This window comes from Ornithorhynchus anatinus, chromosome X1 (genome assembly GCF_004115215.2).
Source record: "Ornithorhynchus anatinus isolate Pmale09 chromosome X1, mOrnAna1.pri.v4, whole genome shotgun sequence".
Classification (NCBI taxonomy): domain Eukaryota; kingdom Metazoa; phylum Chordata; class Mammalia; order Monotremata; family Ornithorhynchidae; genus Ornithorhynchus; species Ornithorhynchus anatinus.
The window spans coordinates 12,071,554-12,088,927 of NC_041749.1; the positions used below are offsets into that span (position 1 = coordinate 12,071,554).

General features: G+C 42.3%; 1 long non-coding RNA gene and 1 other non-coding gene across 2 annotated transcripts in view; one reads left to right on the top strand and one right to left on the bottom strand.

Annotated features, from left to right (window-relative positions):
- The window catches only part of LOC114806622, a 60,109-nt gene that overhangs the window by 19,798 nt on the left and 22,937 nt on the right, over positions 1–17,374 (bottom strand). The window lies entirely within an intron of this gene.
- On the top strand, positions 3,686–3,823 carry LOC114806934. Its single transcript, XR_003754988.1, has one exon. It is a non-coding gene; the product is annotated as a small nucleolar RNA SNORA7 (small nucleolar RNA).

Below are 17,374 nucleotides of genomic sequence, written 5' to 3' on the forward strand. Positions count from 1 at the left end.
TCTGACACTGTTGACCAGGCCCTTCTCCTGGCAACATTATCCAACATTGGCTTCATTGACAGTATCACCAGTATAGTCCTCTCCAGGTTCTCCTCCCATCTCTCTGGCAGTTCATTCTCAGTCTCTTTCATGGGCTCCCCCTCTGCCTCCCACCCCCAACTATGGGAATCCAACAAGGCTCAATTCTGGGTCACCTATTTTCCATTTACACTGACTCCCCTGGAAAACTCATTCACTTCCATGACTTCAATTGTCATCTCTATGCTGATGATTTCCAAATCTACATCTCCAGATCTCATCTCTCTCCTTCCCTGTAGTCTCTTATTTCCTCCTACGTTCAGGACATCTCCACTTGGATGTCTTGCTGAAACCTCAAAGTTAAAAAGTTGTCCCAAACAAGAGCTTCTCATATTCCCACCCAAATCCCATCCTTCCCCTGACTTTCCCATCACTGTAGACAGCACCATCATCCACATCACACAAGCTAGTAACTTTGGTGTTATCCTCAACTCTTTCATTCAACCCACATTTTCAATCTGTCTCCAAATTCTGTCAGTTCAATCTTCACAACATCACTAAAATCTGTCCTTTCCTCTCCAAACTGCTACCATGTCAATCCAAGCACTCATCCTATCCTACCTTGATTATTGCCTCAACTGACCTCCCTGTCTACTCTCTCTCTACTTCAGTCTATACTTCACTCCGTTGGCCAGACCATTTTTCTGCAAAACTGTTCATTCTACATTTCTCCACTCCTCAAGAACCTTCACTGATTCACCTCGACATCAAACAGAAACTCCTAAATATAGGCTTCAAAGCCTTCATTCATCTTGCCTCCTTGTACCTTATCTCTCTGATTTCCAACTACAATCTAGCCCACATATTTTGCTCTTCCAATGCTAACCTACTCGTAGTACCTCAACCTCATCTATCTCACTGCAAATCCCTCTCCCACATCCTGCCTCTTCCATCCTTCTTCCAATCCGACAAATGTTAACTCTCCCCATCTTCAAAGCCTTATCAACAGCACATCTCCAAGAGACTTTTCCCAGCGAAACCCTCCTTTTTTTCTTCTCCCACTTCCTTAACCTAGCACTAGGATTTGTACCCTTAATTTGCACAAAAGGCTCAATAATTATGATTGATTGACCTCAAGATCCTCCTGAAATCACATTGCTTCTAGGAGTCCTTCCCTGATTAATTTCTTATGTCTCTACTCTACATTCCCTCCTAATACTCTTTACTACTCCCAAACCACCAAGCTCTTAGTTACTTATTCCCCAACTACTGAAACATTCATTCATTCAATAGTATTTATTGAGCGCTTACTATGTGCAGAGCACTGTACTAAGCGCTTGGGATGAACAAGTCAGCAACAGATAGAGACGGTCCCTGCCGTTTGATGGGCTTACAGTCTAATCGGGGGAGACGGACAGACAAGAACAATGGCACTAAACAGCGTCAAGGGGAAGAACATCTCGTAAAAACAATGGCAACTAAATAGAATCGAGGCGATGTACAATTCATTAACAAAATAAATAGGGTAACGAAAATATATACAGTTGAGCGGACAAGTACAGTGCTGTAGGGATGGGAAGGGAGAGGTGGAGGAGCAGAGGGAAAAGGGGAAAGTGAGGCTTTAGCTGCGGAGAGGTAAAGGGGGGATGGCAGAGGGAGTAGAGGGGGAAGAGGAGATCAGTCTGGGAACGCCTCTTGGAGGAGGTGATTTTTAAATAAGGTTTTGAAGAGGGAAAGAGAATCAGTTTGGCGGAGGTGAGGAGGGAGGGCGTTCCAGGACCGCGGGAGGACGTGACCCAGGGGTCGACGGCGGGATAGGCGAGACCGAGGGACGGCGAGGAGGTGGGCGGCAGAGGAGCAGAGCGTGCGGGGTGGGCGGTAGAAAGAGAGAAGGGAGGAGAGGTAGGAAGGGGCAAGGTGATGGAGAGCCTTGAAGCCTAGAGTGAGGAGTTTTTGTTTGGAGCGGAGGTCGATAGGCAACCACTGGAGTTGTTTAAGAAGGGGAGTGACATGCCCAGATCGTTTCTGCAGGAAGATGAGCTGGGCAGCGGAGTGAAGAATAGACCGGAGCGGGGAGAGAGAGGAGGAAGGGAGGTCAGAGAGAAGGCTGACACAGTAGTCTAGCCGGGATATAACGAGAGCCCATAATAGTAAGGTAGCCGTTTGGGTGGAGAGGAAAGGGCGGATCTTGGCGATATTGTAGAGGTGAAACCGGCAGGTCTTGGTAACGGATAGGATGTGTGGGGTGAACGAGAGGGACGAGTCAAGGATGACACCGAGATTGCGGGCCTGCGGGACGGGAAGGATGGTCGTGCCATCCACGGTGATAGAGAAGTCTGGGAGCGGACCGGGTTTGGGAGGGAAGATGAGGAGCTCAGTCTTGCTCATGTTGAGTTTTAGGTGGCGGGCCGACATCCAGGTGGAGACGTCCCGGAGGCAGGAGGAGATGCGAGCCCGAAGGGAGGGGGAGAGGACAGGGGCGGAGATGTAGATCTGTGTGTCATCTGCGTAGAGATGGTAGTCAAAGCCGTGAGAGCGGATGAGTTCACCGAGGGAGTGAGTGTAAATGGAGAACAGAAGAGGGCCAAGAACTGACCCTTGAGGAACTCCAACAGTTAAAGGATGGGAGGGGGAGGAGGCTCCAGCGTAGGAGACCGAGAATGATCGGCCAGAGAGGTAAGAGGAGAACCGGGAGAGGACAGAGTCCGTGAAGCCAAGGTGAGATAAGGTATGGAGGAGGAGGGGATGGTCGACAGTGTCAAAGGCAGCAGAGAGGTCAAGGAGGATCAGAATGGAGTAGGAGCCATTGGATTTGGCAAGAAGGAGGTCACGGGTGACCTTAGAGAGAGCAGTCTCGGTAGAGTGGAGGGGACGGAAGCCAGATTGGAGGGGGTCTAGGAGAGAATGGGAGTTAAGGAATTCTAGGCATCGATTGTAGATGACTCGTTCTAGGATTTTGGAAAGGAAGGGTAGTAGGGAGATAGGACGATAACTGGAGGGGGAAGTGGGGTCAAGAGCGGGTTTTTTTAGGATGGGGGAGACGTGGGCGTGTTTGAAGGCAGAGGGGAAGGAGCCCTTGGAGATCGAGTGGTTAAAAATAGAAGTTAAGGAAGGGAGGAGGGCAGGGGCGATGGTTTTAAGAAGGTGAGAGGGAATGGGGTCCGAGGCGCAGGTGGAGGGGGTGGCACTTGCGAGGAGGGAGGAGATCTCCTCTGAGGATACTGCAGGGAAGGATGGGAAAGTAGGGGAGGGGGTTGGTGGGGGGGAGGGGAGAGGCAGAGGGGTGACTTTGGGGAGCTCAGACCTGATCGTGTTGATTTTCGTGAGGAAATAGGTGGCCAGATCATTGGGGGTGAGAGATGGGGGAGGGGGAGGAACAGGGAGCCTAAGGAGAGAGTTAAAGGTCCGGAACAATCGGCGGGGGTGACGGGCATGGACATAAGAAACATTTCCTTACACTTCACTTCCTCCCCATTACATGGAATTTATTTTTATGTCTGTTTCCCCACCGGTTCGGAAGCTCTTTGAGAGCAAGGATCAGGTTTACTAATTCTTTTAATCCTATTGTACTTTCCCAAGTGATTTGTACCGTGCTCTTTACAGAGTAAGCACTCAACAAATGTCAATAATTGCTGGAAGTAAACTACTCTCACCTAAAGTCAAGGGTCACCTCTCAGGGTCATACCTGCAGAGTTTCCAGTACTCTACCAGTCTCGGCTATGGGAGGGACAGTCAAGCAGAGACATACCCATTCCATTCTTAGTTTGTGCAGTGGCTAGCGAGTGGAAGGCAATCTGCTACAAGTCAAAACTCACCTGTGTTGGATAGCAGCGGCATGAGAGAGAGTCGAGGGTGGAGACTCAGGTTTGCTGTGCGGAAGGAGACAATGGTAATCCACTTCCATATTTTGACCAAGAAAATATGACCAGAGTGATTGCAGATGGAGGTGGGGCATTCTGGGAGAGATGTGTTCATGGTGTCACTATGGGTCGGATATGACTCGACAACATAAGACAACAACAACAACAAAGTCAATGGTACATCTTTACCTTTCCCCTTCAGATAGCTACTCTTTCCCTTCAAAGGAAGAATGAGGCTAATTTTATGTAAAACAATCACTTTCTGCTTTCACTGGAGGTGTGAGTGAATTTTGCTTTTTAAAATCCCACCATTTGGCAATATATAATTGAAACATCTGTCACTTCACTTTACTAGTGACCTCAATGCCTATAATCCTTAGAGATTGTAGTCTCCCACATTTTCTCTCATAATCAGGAATCCCTAAATGAAATAAATATCTTCGATGCTCCAGTACAGTTAACACACTTTTGGCCAAGAATTTAAAACCATTTCATTTGATTATTGGAGATTACTAAAGTTTTCTCAATCTCATCCCACGATTATTTGGATTCGATTTTTCACAGATGCCACTCAAAAAGTTTGCAGCCACAAAAGATATGCTTGATATGGAAGGGAATGTTGGTTGTACAATGATCGTTTCAGCCCCATACACATTATAGTTAGGAACCTCTAACAGTGGGATCATTCTATACAGAGATAAATATTTTCATATTAGTGAAGGCATTAATAATAATAATGTTGATATTTGTTAAGTGCTTACTATGTGCAGAGCACTGTTCTAAGCACTGGGGTAGATACAGGGTAATCAGGTTGTCCCTCTTGAGGCTCACAGTCTTAATCTCCATTTTACAGACGAGGTCACTGAGGCACAGAGAAGTTAAGTGACTTGCCCACAGTCACATCTGACAAGTGGCAGAACTGGAATTCAAACCCATGACCTCTGACTCCCAAGCCCGGGTTCTTTCCACTGAGCCATGCTGCATTAGGCAGTATGGTAACCCTACTTTTGAGGAAACATTTCATAAACCATAATGGATTGAAAGTATCAAGCTACTAAGAAAGTGTGTTTCTATGTAGCTATACATGTTTATATCTATACATGAAATATGTAGAGTTTCTCAATAAGCATACACATATAAAATAATAATAATAACAACACTTTTAAGTGCTATTACATGCCAAGCACTGTACTAAGCACTGGGGAAGATATAATCAAGACAGACAAAATCCCTGGGTCACATGGGGAATCACAGCCTAATTTGGAGGGAATAGGATTTAATCTCCATGTTACAGATGAGGAAACAGACACAGAGAAATGATGTGACTTGCCCAAGATCACACAGCAGGTGAGCGGTGGACTCCAGGATTAGAACCCAGATCCACTGCCTCCTATGCTACACATTGATGACACCACATAAGTAGTACATTGTGACTAGACAATTCTCTGTCCTGTCTGGAATGCTTGTAGCTAGAAACGTGCCTGCAGTGGAAAACAAGGAGGTACCAGGAAGTTTCCACAATTATCATCAACCCATTTTTCTTGGAGATATTCAAAACCATCTTCCCCTGTGACATCATCTAGCACCGTGACTTCTTATAGGATTCATTTCTTCAGCATTCTGTAGAGTGATGAAGAGCTTGTGCTGAAGTCAGAGTGCTAAATCCCCTCCTCAGTGGTAGATTATAGGAAAAACCTCTATAATCTGCAGAAATATTTAAGACAAAGCAATGATTTTACCTCTCAGCTTCTGCATAAAAAGTCCCTCATTTTTAAGTGTCAAATTACCCAGAGAATTTCAAACAGAGGGCAAAGGGTATTTCATCTGTTTTAAATGGCAAACAATTTAGATAAGACCTACAGAGTTCAGAGCGTATCCCACAGTTTCTCAAGCTCTATAAACAATCCATCGTGAGTAAAGTTTAGAAAATAAAAGCCAAGTTATTTGGCCAGTCTTAGAAATGGAGAGCAAAATGTCCCATTTGGGGAGTTATTGGTATTTTACTCACAATACTAAGTGAAAGGAAATGGTATTTCCTCCCACAGAAGCATAAATATCATGAGGACAATCAATGCACGGCGGAAAAGAGACGCATTTTACTGAAGATTCCTGAGAGTACAAAACATTTGCACATTGTTGCCTGTGCCGAATTAGCTGTACTGGTTAGAAAAAAAATATTTCTCTAGTGCAGCAGATGGTTCAATTTCTAATTCTTCATGCTGCTTTTGATGATCAATGAGTACAGAAGCGACCATGGAATTTTAAATACATGACTGAAGCAGCATGGCATAGTGATTAGAGCACGGGCCTGGGAGTCAGAAGAAAGTGGGTTCTAATCCCGTCTCCAACACAGGGTTGATGTGTGATCTTGGGCAAGTCACTTCACTTATTTGTGTCTCAGTTTCCTCATCTATGAAATGAGGATTGAGACCGTGAGCCCCATGTAGGACAGGGATTGAGTCCAACCTAATTTGCTTGTATCTACCCCAGCTCTTACAGTGTCTGGACACAAAAAGCATTTAACAAATAACCATAATTATTATTATTGCTATTAGTTCAAAATCAAACTGAAGTTGATACTGTAAAAGGAAAGAAAATTATAACAAGTTCATCATTAAGTATATCTTCAAAGGAAAAATATGATACCATCGGTCGGTTCTACGAGATCATCATTTAAGCAATGAACTCTCATTGTATTCATGGTAGGATGATAGGAAAAACAGCGATCAAATGAGAAATGATCCCATCATCTTAGAATATAGTCATCTAAGTGTAACTAATGCCAAGTCAACAGCTGCATAAAATAAAAGCTTTTCCAGGTTGATATTCAAACTGCATTACCCAGAAGACCATGGATTTAAGAATTAACAATACACAAACATCGAGCATTAATGTGCTGCCCATTAAAGGTTTTAACATTGTATCTAGTGATACTCCATTAACGACACCCAAGATGAATTTGGAAACATAAAAATGTTGGCCAAATTTAGACATCTGGTCTGAAATAATTCCAAGGGGATGTAGACATGCAAATTCATTGAAGTAGAATGTCTTCTACTGTGGAGGAAAATGATCAAATATTCTGCCTAATGTGGAAAAAGCTGTTGTAGCCAAAAGTAATGCAAAAGGAAAAATGAAGCCATAATATTCTGTAAAGGCCAAACCCCATAATAGGCCTTGCTCCAAGCACTGCAAATACAGATTGGTCCTAAATAATAAACAAAAGAATTTTATTTGGATGGATTGTACACCATGCAACAGGAAACACTACCCTGTCCATTAATAATGTACTATTTCATCATCTCAAAATTTAACTTCAAATAATGGGTCACCAGCTGTCACAATCTTTGTTCTCCCTTCCTGAAACAAATTTGGATTTTGATCAAGGGCACTATAAAATATAAGATTTTAATTATTCCTGAGAGTTCATTCCTTTTCTATTTATATTACTTTCTTTTGGTTTTCATTTAGCCGCACATGTAGGGAGCATGGGACACATTATGGACCAGGGAAAAGAGAATGGCCTGAGAGATCGAGGACGTGGGTCTAATCTGAGTTCAGCTACTTGCCTGCTCTGTGATTTGGGGCAAGTCACAACTTCTCTGTGCCTCAGTTCCACTATCAGTAAAAAGGGGAGGAAATCATACTTTCCCCTACTCAGACTATGTGGCTCATGTAGGACAGAGACCATGTTCAATCTAAAAATGAATAAAATAAACGATGGTATTTGTTAATGGTTGTTTTGATATGTGCCAAGCACTGTTCTATGTACTGGGGTAGATATATGGTAATCAGGTTGTCCCACGTGGGGCTCACAGTCTTAATCCCCATTTTACAGATGAGGTAAGTGAGACACAGAGAAGTGAAGTGACTTGACCAAAGTCACACAACTGACATGTGGCGGAGACAGAATTAGAACCCATAACCTCTGACTCCCAAGGCCATGCTCTTTCCAGTAAGCCACATTGCTTCCAATCTAATTATCTTGCATCTTCTCCGGCTTTTAGTATAAAGCTTGGAACATAGTAAGCACTTAAGTATAATATTAATATTACCTTTACTACTAATATTGATAATAATAGTAAAATAAATATATAACCCAGTACCACAGGCAAGAGAGATTATCCTGGGTTGATTTTTGCCCAGCTAGCTTATTTCCTAATGTTCATATTCTGATTGCACAACAAGTAATAACCTACCAGACCTGGGAGTGTTATCAGTTGAAGCTCAAACAGTGGAACATCACACCACTCTTGACTGTAAGCTCATTGTGGGCAGGGAACGTCTTCCAAATCTGTTGTACTATACTCTCCCAAGCGCTTAGTATATATGCACACAGAAAGTGCTCCATTAAGCCCACTGTGGGCAGGGATTGACTCTATTGTTGAATTGTACTTTCCAAGCGCTTAGTACAGTGTGGCTCAGGGGAAAGAGCACGGGCTTTGGAGTCAGAGGTCATGGGTTCGAATCCCGGCTCGGCCACTTGTCGGCTGTGTGACTTTGGGCAAGTCACTTCACTTCTCGGTGCCTCAGTTACTTCATCTGTAAAATGGGGATTAAGACTGTGAGCCCCACGTGGGACAACCTGATTCCCCTGTGTCCACCCCAGCGCTTAGAACAGTGCTTGGCACATAGTAAGCGCTTAACAAATGCCAACATTATTGCTCTGCACACAGTAAGAGCTCAGTAAACACGACTGAATGAATAAATACTATTTATGACACTGATGATGGTGACTGGAGGAACCACATAAAGTTGAGATTCTTCAATCCATTGCCTAGTTCATTCAAGCGTAAATCAGTGACATCAATGACATATAGGTGACATCAGTGTCACCCAGAGCATGGGTCTGGAAGTCAGAGGCCATGGGTTCTAATCCCAACTCTGCCAATGGCTTGTTGTGTGATGTTGGGCAAGTCACTTAACTTTTCTGTGCCTTAGTTTTCCTGTTCTTTCTCCTACTTAGGCAGGGAGCCCCATACTGAACAGGGACTGTGTCCAACCTAATTAACTTGTACTTAACACAGTGGTTAGAACATTGATAACGTAGTAACCACTTAAAAAATACCATAAAAAAGCAGTCCCTTTTCAGTGTCACCTGTTGGTAGATTTGGCCATTTCTGGATTGTTAAAGTCTAAGATCTTTGAGGGGTAGTGACTTTGTCCACCAATTGTATCTCACGCTCCTGTGAACTGCACTAATGAAGTGTTCAATAAGTATCACTGATTCACTGATGTTCTTTAGGTTACTTGTAATTAGAGAAGAAAGGTCAGCTAAGTAAGTTTAGAATTTCTGCAAAGGCTGTGCATTAGAAGCAGGTCCAAACAAATGACAACTGTTTAGTAGAATCAAGTCTAACCAAAACCTTGGGAGAATTATGATACCTCATTTTTAAGCCCACTCCAGTCAACTCCTAGAGCAGATACCCGGTCACTATAATGATAATGGTATTTGTTAAGTGCTTACTATGTGCCAGGCACTGTATTAAGTACTGGGATGGATACAAGCATATTGGGTTGGACACAGTCTCTGTCCCATGTGGGGCTCACAGTTTCAATCCCCATTCTACAGGTGAGGTAACTGGGGCACAGATAAGTGAAGTGACTCCCAAAGTCACACAGCGGACAAGTGGCAGAGCTGGAATCAGAACCCATGACCCTCTGACTCCCAATCTCATGCTCTATCCACTATGCCATGCTGCTTCTCTATATTCAACATCAAATGTTAGAATGGAATTACCACTAAGGACAAACCACTTTCCTCTTTGTCCAGGACAGCACTCTCTTCTCTGTAGAAACCCAATGGAGATCCTTAGTTAGTCTCTTGCTGCTTGTGGGAGGAAGGAAAGGGTGATTTCCTATTTAACTTGATCATGATTTGTTGGAAAATGGTTTGTGAACAGAGACCTCATGACAGTGAATAATAATAATGATAATGATGGTATTTGTTAAGCACTTACTGTGTGCCAGGCACTGTACTAAGTGCAGAGGTGGGTACAAGCAAATCGGGTTGGACACAGTCCCTGTCCCATGTGGGTTTAGAGTCCCAATCCCCATTTTACAGAAAAGGTAACTGAGGCACTGAGGTGTGAAGTGAGTTGTCCAAGATCACGCAGCAGACAAGTGGCAGAGCCAGAATTAGAATCCGTTTCCTTCTGACTCCCGGGTCGGTATTCTATCCTTTACACCTTGCTGCTTCCCAAATGTTTGCTAACTTAAATACACTTATTTATTTTAATGTCTGGCTCCCTCTTTAGACTGTAATCTTGATGTGGACAGAGAATGAGTCTACCAACTCTGTTATACTGTACTCTCCCAAGTGCTTTGTACAGGGCTCTTCACACAGAAAGAGCTCAATAAATACAACTGATGAATAAGAGAACACCATAATTTCTGTCACTCTGAAGAGTACAGCAATTTACAGCAATTTATAGGGCTCCAAGACTCCCCCTGAGTTGCTATTCCTGTCTTAACTCAGAGGTGAAATGCAGATTTTTTTTGAATCACTAAATATTAAATCCACAAGATAAGAGTTATGAAATGCAGCAAGACTTCATGAATAGAGCACAGGTCTGGGAGTCAGGAAAATGTGGCTTCTAATCCTGGATCCACGACTTATCTGCTCTGTGACCTTGAGCAAGTCACTTAACTTTTCTGTGCCTCAGTTGCCTCATCTGTAAAAATGCAGATTAAGACTGGTGAGACTCATGTGGGACATGGACTGTGACCATCCTGATTAGCTTATATCCACTCCAAATCTTAGTACAGTGCCTGGTCCATGGTAAGCATTTAAATACCATTTAGAACAGTGCCTGGCACATAGTAAGCGCTCAACAAATACCATTATTATTTGAAAAAGGACAAGTGAGGAAATAAATCTAAGTCAATAATCAAACACCATAGATGAAGACTTTACATATCTATTTGGCTTTGTTCAACTCAAATGGAGGCTGTGATATACCCTCCCTTTGATAAGAGAAATGATATCTGTGAAGACACCAGTTCTATGTTGGACAATTCAAATTTTGAAAAGTAATAAACAATCTGCACTTGGGAAATAATCTTGAAACACTAACATGCTTCTCTAAGGAGATTGACTTCCACATCACAAGATGGTTCTTTTCCTCTAGCCATAACCTCTTCCTCATCAAGAATAACTCCTTAGCTGTGACTTTGTGTCAAATACTGATTTAGATTCTGGGGGCGGTGCATGGAACAGGTTTAAGACATGATTGCTGCCTTCAAGAAACTACGCAAGTATTTCATTCAACGGGACCAACTTGTTTGGATGCTTTCAGCCCACTCCTGTCAAAATGAGAACAGCAATTGACAAAATAAGGTTGGTATTTTAGAAAACTATGAAAGAGAATGCTTATTCTGAATACAATGCAAACTAATAATTTTTTTGAGGCAAACAGAGTTGTATGCAGAAATCTAGTGTGGTATGACCCTTTTTCCAGTTTCTAGGAGAAAAATCCTAAATTTGGATTCAGTGTCAAATATTTCTTGGGACAGTGCAACTTAACCACTGACTTTCTCTTGAGCAGCATCTGGCATCCGTGAACTTGCCTAAAACAGTTGATTCAATGTGAGATTGCATTATTTCACCTGTTTTTTATTTATAACCCATTTGGTGGATGGCACATGGTCTAGAAAGTCTGGGTACCTAAAACTCTTGGCCTGCTGGTTGCTTAGCAACCAGTTTCAGCCTTTTCTGGTCTGTATGAAGCCTCCCACATGACAAAGAGCAGCTGAGCCTAGAAAAGGATCTTAAGTAACTCCAGTGAAATAAGTTAGTGCGTGACTGGTTAGGAAGAAGCTGCAAGCTGAATGAGTGGCTGGATCTCTGAATCACCCTATGTACCCAGAGCGCTTATATACATATCCACCTGTAATTTATTTTGATGTCAGACTCCCATTCTAGTCTGTAAGCTCGACATGAGCTGCGTTTGTATCTACCAATTCTAATGAATTGCACTCACCCAAGTGCTTAATACAGTTCTCTGCACAAAGTAAACATTCAATAAATAACATTTGTTGTCAGGTGATCTATTGACTTGGAGTTCAGTGTAATGTAAATATTTTCTTGGTTAAGAAAAGATGCTAACAGGGGCAACTTGTATTTTATTTTATTTTGTTTGGGATTTTAACCTCCTTGCTAGACACTAAACATGAAACTTTTGGCCTTAGGTAATACGATTTCCAGAGCACCTTTTGGGGAGAGATTCCTTTAAAGGGGAAAAAATAGTCTCAATGATTATACTATAACAACAACAACAATAAAAATAATAATAATAAAATAATGGTACCTGTTAAGTATTTACTGTGTGCCCAGGACAGTACTAAGCACTGGTTTAAATAACAGATTATTAGTTTCCCCCTCTAGACTGTGAGCTAATTGTGGGCAGGGAATGTGCCTGTTTGTTGTTGTATTGTACTCTCCCAAGTGCTTAGAGTGTTTGCACAAGGTTAGCACTCAGTAAACACAAATGAATGAATGAACACAGTCCCCTGTATACAAGGGGCTCACAGTCTAAGGGGAAGGGAGACAAAGCATTTAATCTCCAATTTGAAGATGAGGAGACAGACACACTGAAGTTTATGTGAATGAATTCAGCAGGCCTGACAATTTGTGCACCACAAATTGCTCTTTACATTCATTAATCATACAAAAGTATTTAATGAGCGCTTGCTCTGTGCAGAGCACTTGTACTAAGCATGTGGAATGTATAATTCAGCAACAGAGACAATCCCTGCCCAATGATGGGCTCACAGTTTAATTGGGGGAGACAGATGGACAAAAACAAGACAGCATAATCACGATAAATAGAATCAAAGGGATGTACACCTCATTAGCAAAATAAATAGGGTAATAAAATATATACAAATGAGCACAATGCTGAGGGGAGGGAGAGGGAAACCAGCAGAGGGAAAAGGGGTAGCTCAGTCTAGGAAGGCCCCGGAGGAGGTGAGCTCTCATTTCTCACACCCACCTAAAGACAAATATTATTATCCCCATTTTGCAGAATAGGAAACAGAGACCCAAAGAGGTTAAATGACTAGCCTAAGAAAACACACTTGGGTCAGTGCTAGATTAAGATGCAGAACATAAATCCTCTGACTCCCAGACATATGCTCTTCCAATAAACTTATAGGCAGGGAACTTGTCGACCAGATGTGTTGTACTGCACTCTCCCAAGCACTTAATACAGTGCTTTAAACACAGTAGATGCTCATTACATTCATTCATTCAATAGTATTTATTGAGCGCTTACTATGTGCAGAGCACTGTACTAAGCACTTGGAATGTACAAATTGGCAACAGAGAGAGACAGTCCCTGCCCTTTGACGGGCTTACAGTCTAATCTAATCAATACATACAACTGACTGATAAACTACAAAGCTCCAAAGCCATCTTTCTATGTCTGCCCGCTACATTTCAGATTCATTTGTTTTTCTGTTGTGGTCTTCCCATTCTTCGATAGTTTGCCACATCATCTAAGGCTTTTCTTCACCGTGTTTCAAAAACATCAATTCTGTCCCACCTTGTTTCATTTATCCCAGTTCAGGTCATCATCGACCAGATGCTAGGGCCTCCTGCTTTGATCCCTTATCTTCCCATAACTCATGAATGAATGCTTCTTAAGAGCTCATTGTTTATGGTCCAAACTGTTTGCTACCTACTTTATCCAAACTGTCACCACCTTGATCCACGCACTTATCCTATCTCACCTTGAGTATTGCATCACCTTCTTGGTTGACCTCCCTGCCTCCTGTCTCTCCCCACTTCAGTCTAAACTTTCCTCCACTCTCCAGATCATTTTTCTACAAAGCGTCCATGTTTCTCCACTCTTCAAGAATCTCCAGTGGGTGCCCACCCACTTCCCAGTCAAAAAGAAACTCCTTCCCATTGGCTTTTAAAGCACTCACTCACGTTGTCCCTCCTACCTTACCTTGTTGATTTCCTACTACAACCCTGCCCACACACTTCTCTCCTCTAATATCAACCTACTAAACGTACCTTGATGTTGTCTATCTCACCCCTGACTCCTCATCCACATTCTGCCTCTGGCCTGTAACTCTCTCTCCCTTCCTGTTTGTTTTTTTTTTAAATGTCATTTGTTAAACACTTACTATGTGTCAAATCCTGTTCAAAGTGCTGTACAGGTTAATCAGGTCAGACACAGTCCCTGTCCTACATGGAGCTCACAGACTAAGTAGGAGGGAGAACTGAGGCAAGTGACATTCAGTTTAGCCTAATTCCTTCATACCATATTGATCCCAGAATCGGCCTTGGCTATTCGTGTGGCCATATGGTTTTGGACAGTTTGCCCTAGGTAGTGGAATTCAGTCACCAAATTGCGATGGAGATCCTTGATGTGATTCCAGTTTGAGAAGAAGGGGTCAGAATATACCCTTGGTTTTTTTCAGGCAGAGTGTCAGTCCTTAGCTCTCTGATTTCTCAAAAAGGGGTTCAAAATCAGCCACGTAGCTCCCCATATGGTTCCTCCAAAGCACAGCCTCTGACTTATGGACTCCAAGATAATCAATCAGCAGTATTTACTGAGCATTTGCTATGTCCAGAACACTGTACTAAGCACTTAGGAAAGCACAATACAACAGAATTAAAGTTGAACGTTATCAATCAATTATATTTTTTGAGCATTTACTGTGTTCAGAGCACTGTACTATGGCTTGGGAGAGTAAAACATAGCAGATCTGTCAAACACATTCCCTGCCCACAATGCTAACAGTCTGAGTGTACAGCCCTGCTTTAGTCCTTTGGAATGGGGAGATGGACTGTACATAATCCTCTAATGAACATTTTCCCTATTATACTATGATGCAAATTTTCCTCTAAGCTGTAAGCTCCTTTTGAGCAGGAAAAGCATCCACCAATTCTGTTGTATGTGCTTAAGTACAGTGCTCTGCAAACAGGAAATAATAAATACCATTGATTGATTGATGGATTAATAAAAAGGAATGTGTGGTTCTGGTAGGTCCTTTGATGGCCTTGTCTAGGTTTACATGAGGGGGCCATCTTTACTATCATATGAAGTGAACATAATTCTACACAATAGCTAATCCACTTATCACCCAAGCTAGCCTATATTTGTTTAGTTTTCTTTATTTGATCTACAACTTACTCTACCTCATTCCACATCTTTTCTCACCATGCCCATCCAAACATATTCCCTCTCATGGCTCTCTTTGAACCTCCATGTTCTAGTTTCCCCAGCTCCCACCCTGTGTTCTACAACTCTGAGCTTCTCCCATCCTCTGCACCATGACCTGGACCCACACTTAAAATCTATAGCCACGTGACTGTAAAAAATATCGTCCCATAACTCCTTTTACTTCCCCTCTGCATCCCACCCACTACTGCTACCCTCATCTTCCCCCTTCTCTGGCCCCAGTCCTATCAACTGCACTACAGTGACGAGGTCTTGAGCTGAGGGAGCGTAAAAACAGGGAGGGATCCATGGATGCTGATTTAGAACTGGCCTAGGCCCCCCGGGGACTCACAGTTTAAAACAAAATTTTGGAGGTGGGGCAAGGGCAGATGCCAGGAACATCAAGAATTAAACAATTAGAATGATTAAAAAAATCCATATTTTCTTGGTACTCTATATTTTAGCTTTCTTAACCTCACCAAGAAAATAACTCTTACCATTCTTTTCCACATTCACGAGAAGAAAAATTAAAAAATGAAATGGGCTCACCGTTAAAAAAAAACAAACACATAAGACTGGAAATAAGTAATTCCATTTCATGGAGTGATATACTTTAATGCCTTTTCTACTCTCAGATTTACTGCCATGTCGGAAAAGTAGATGGGGGTAAAAAGGGAATGTGAACATTCACTGCCTGTACCAGGTTTCATTGGACACCCTGGTTTCATGGATTATGTCTCCACAGGACACTGTGATGACTTGGAATTTCTAGGCATTTAAAGGCTCTGAATCAACGAAGATTCCTTTCCAACTTTAAAACTAAAAACTTTTTTTAAAAAATTTGAAGAATACCTGTCTTTAACTCCCGTGATCAAACCCTGAAGGTATTGGAATTTTAAATGACTATTTTCATCCCACTACTAAGAATTTATGTATTAGGAAAAATCAGCCTCAGGAAACTTAAAGAAAAGATAGGTTAAGAGAAGGGAAATGAATGTAGCTCCTCAGCTGAGCAGTTTCAGGTGAATTTGTCAGTGAGAAAAGGTTTTACTGAGAATGGACAAAATGAGACTGAACCTCAACTTCCAACAGAAATTCACAGAAAATGCTAAAGAACAACTTTCGATGAAGGGCCAAACTGGTGATTCTGGATTGTGAAGGAGTTATTTGGTTACTCAGATCTAGGCTAAGATACGTAGGGCCTTGATTTCCATGTCAAAGGTTTGACCAGTCCACCCTTCACTTAAAATTGCTATACTGCTGATGTAAGGGAGAGCAGAGATTACTGCTAAAATCCAATAAGTACACTATCTGTTTCACATTTTGAATTGAATTATTGCTGACCCAAAGCTCAACTGCACATTCAGCCTAATGTCTTGTCAGCCTAATGTCTTGTGGTGCCTTTGTCAGATAACATGGTTGTCCCCTTCTCCACAAAAAAAAAAAACCCACACATACCCAAATGCAAGTGGAAAGTTACAGAAGAACTTTTTATCATGAAAAAGGAGCAGACCACCCTTTCCTTAGGTTTCCAAGCTGTAATTTTTTGATGGACTTACTTTTTTAGAGGCAGTGTTCTTATTCACAGTCTTCTACTCCACTGGTTTGTCAGGTCAAAAGTGGTCACTTTTTGCATTTTCTAAAACACTCAAAACTTTAAGTCCAAGTCTACAGTAGGTCAAAAAGAGAGCTGGGGCAACGAATCAGTTTAGATCAACAATCCTTTCAGCTGAAATATGCAGATCATTTGGCCAATTGGTTGTAAATCTCTCAGTTTGAATTATCTGGCTAATTTCCTAAATTTCCCATTTGCTAGTGTAGACCTTGTTTGGTGCTGGAGCTGTCCTCTGAATTATATGCAACTCCATTCATCCCCTGAATTATGCGCAAACCTATTCGTGCTCAGAATTGCGTGAAAATCTATTCGAAGTCACCGCACAACCCAATTCAGATTCCCCCCTCCCGAAGAAAAGAGAAAACAATCCAACTTCCCTAGGAGACCATTTTAGAACGATTCATCACAAGCCTTGAGAACTTTACTGAGTTGCCAAGATCATAAAAAAAGCCCTGGCACCAATGGCTACATTTTTCCTTGGGTCACATCAGTAATTGCTCATGCAAATATCAGGAAGTGACCTCCCTGCCAAGTGGAAATTGATCGCTCTCCATGCTCTATTAATAATCCCATCTAGCAGGACTTCTTGCCTTTTCTTCTTCCAAAACTTTGTCTCGAGAAAACAGGGCACAGTGTTTACCGGTCCACCTTAGATTATGCTGTCATTCGTATGAGCAACAGTGATATTGTAAAATATCGTCAGCCCC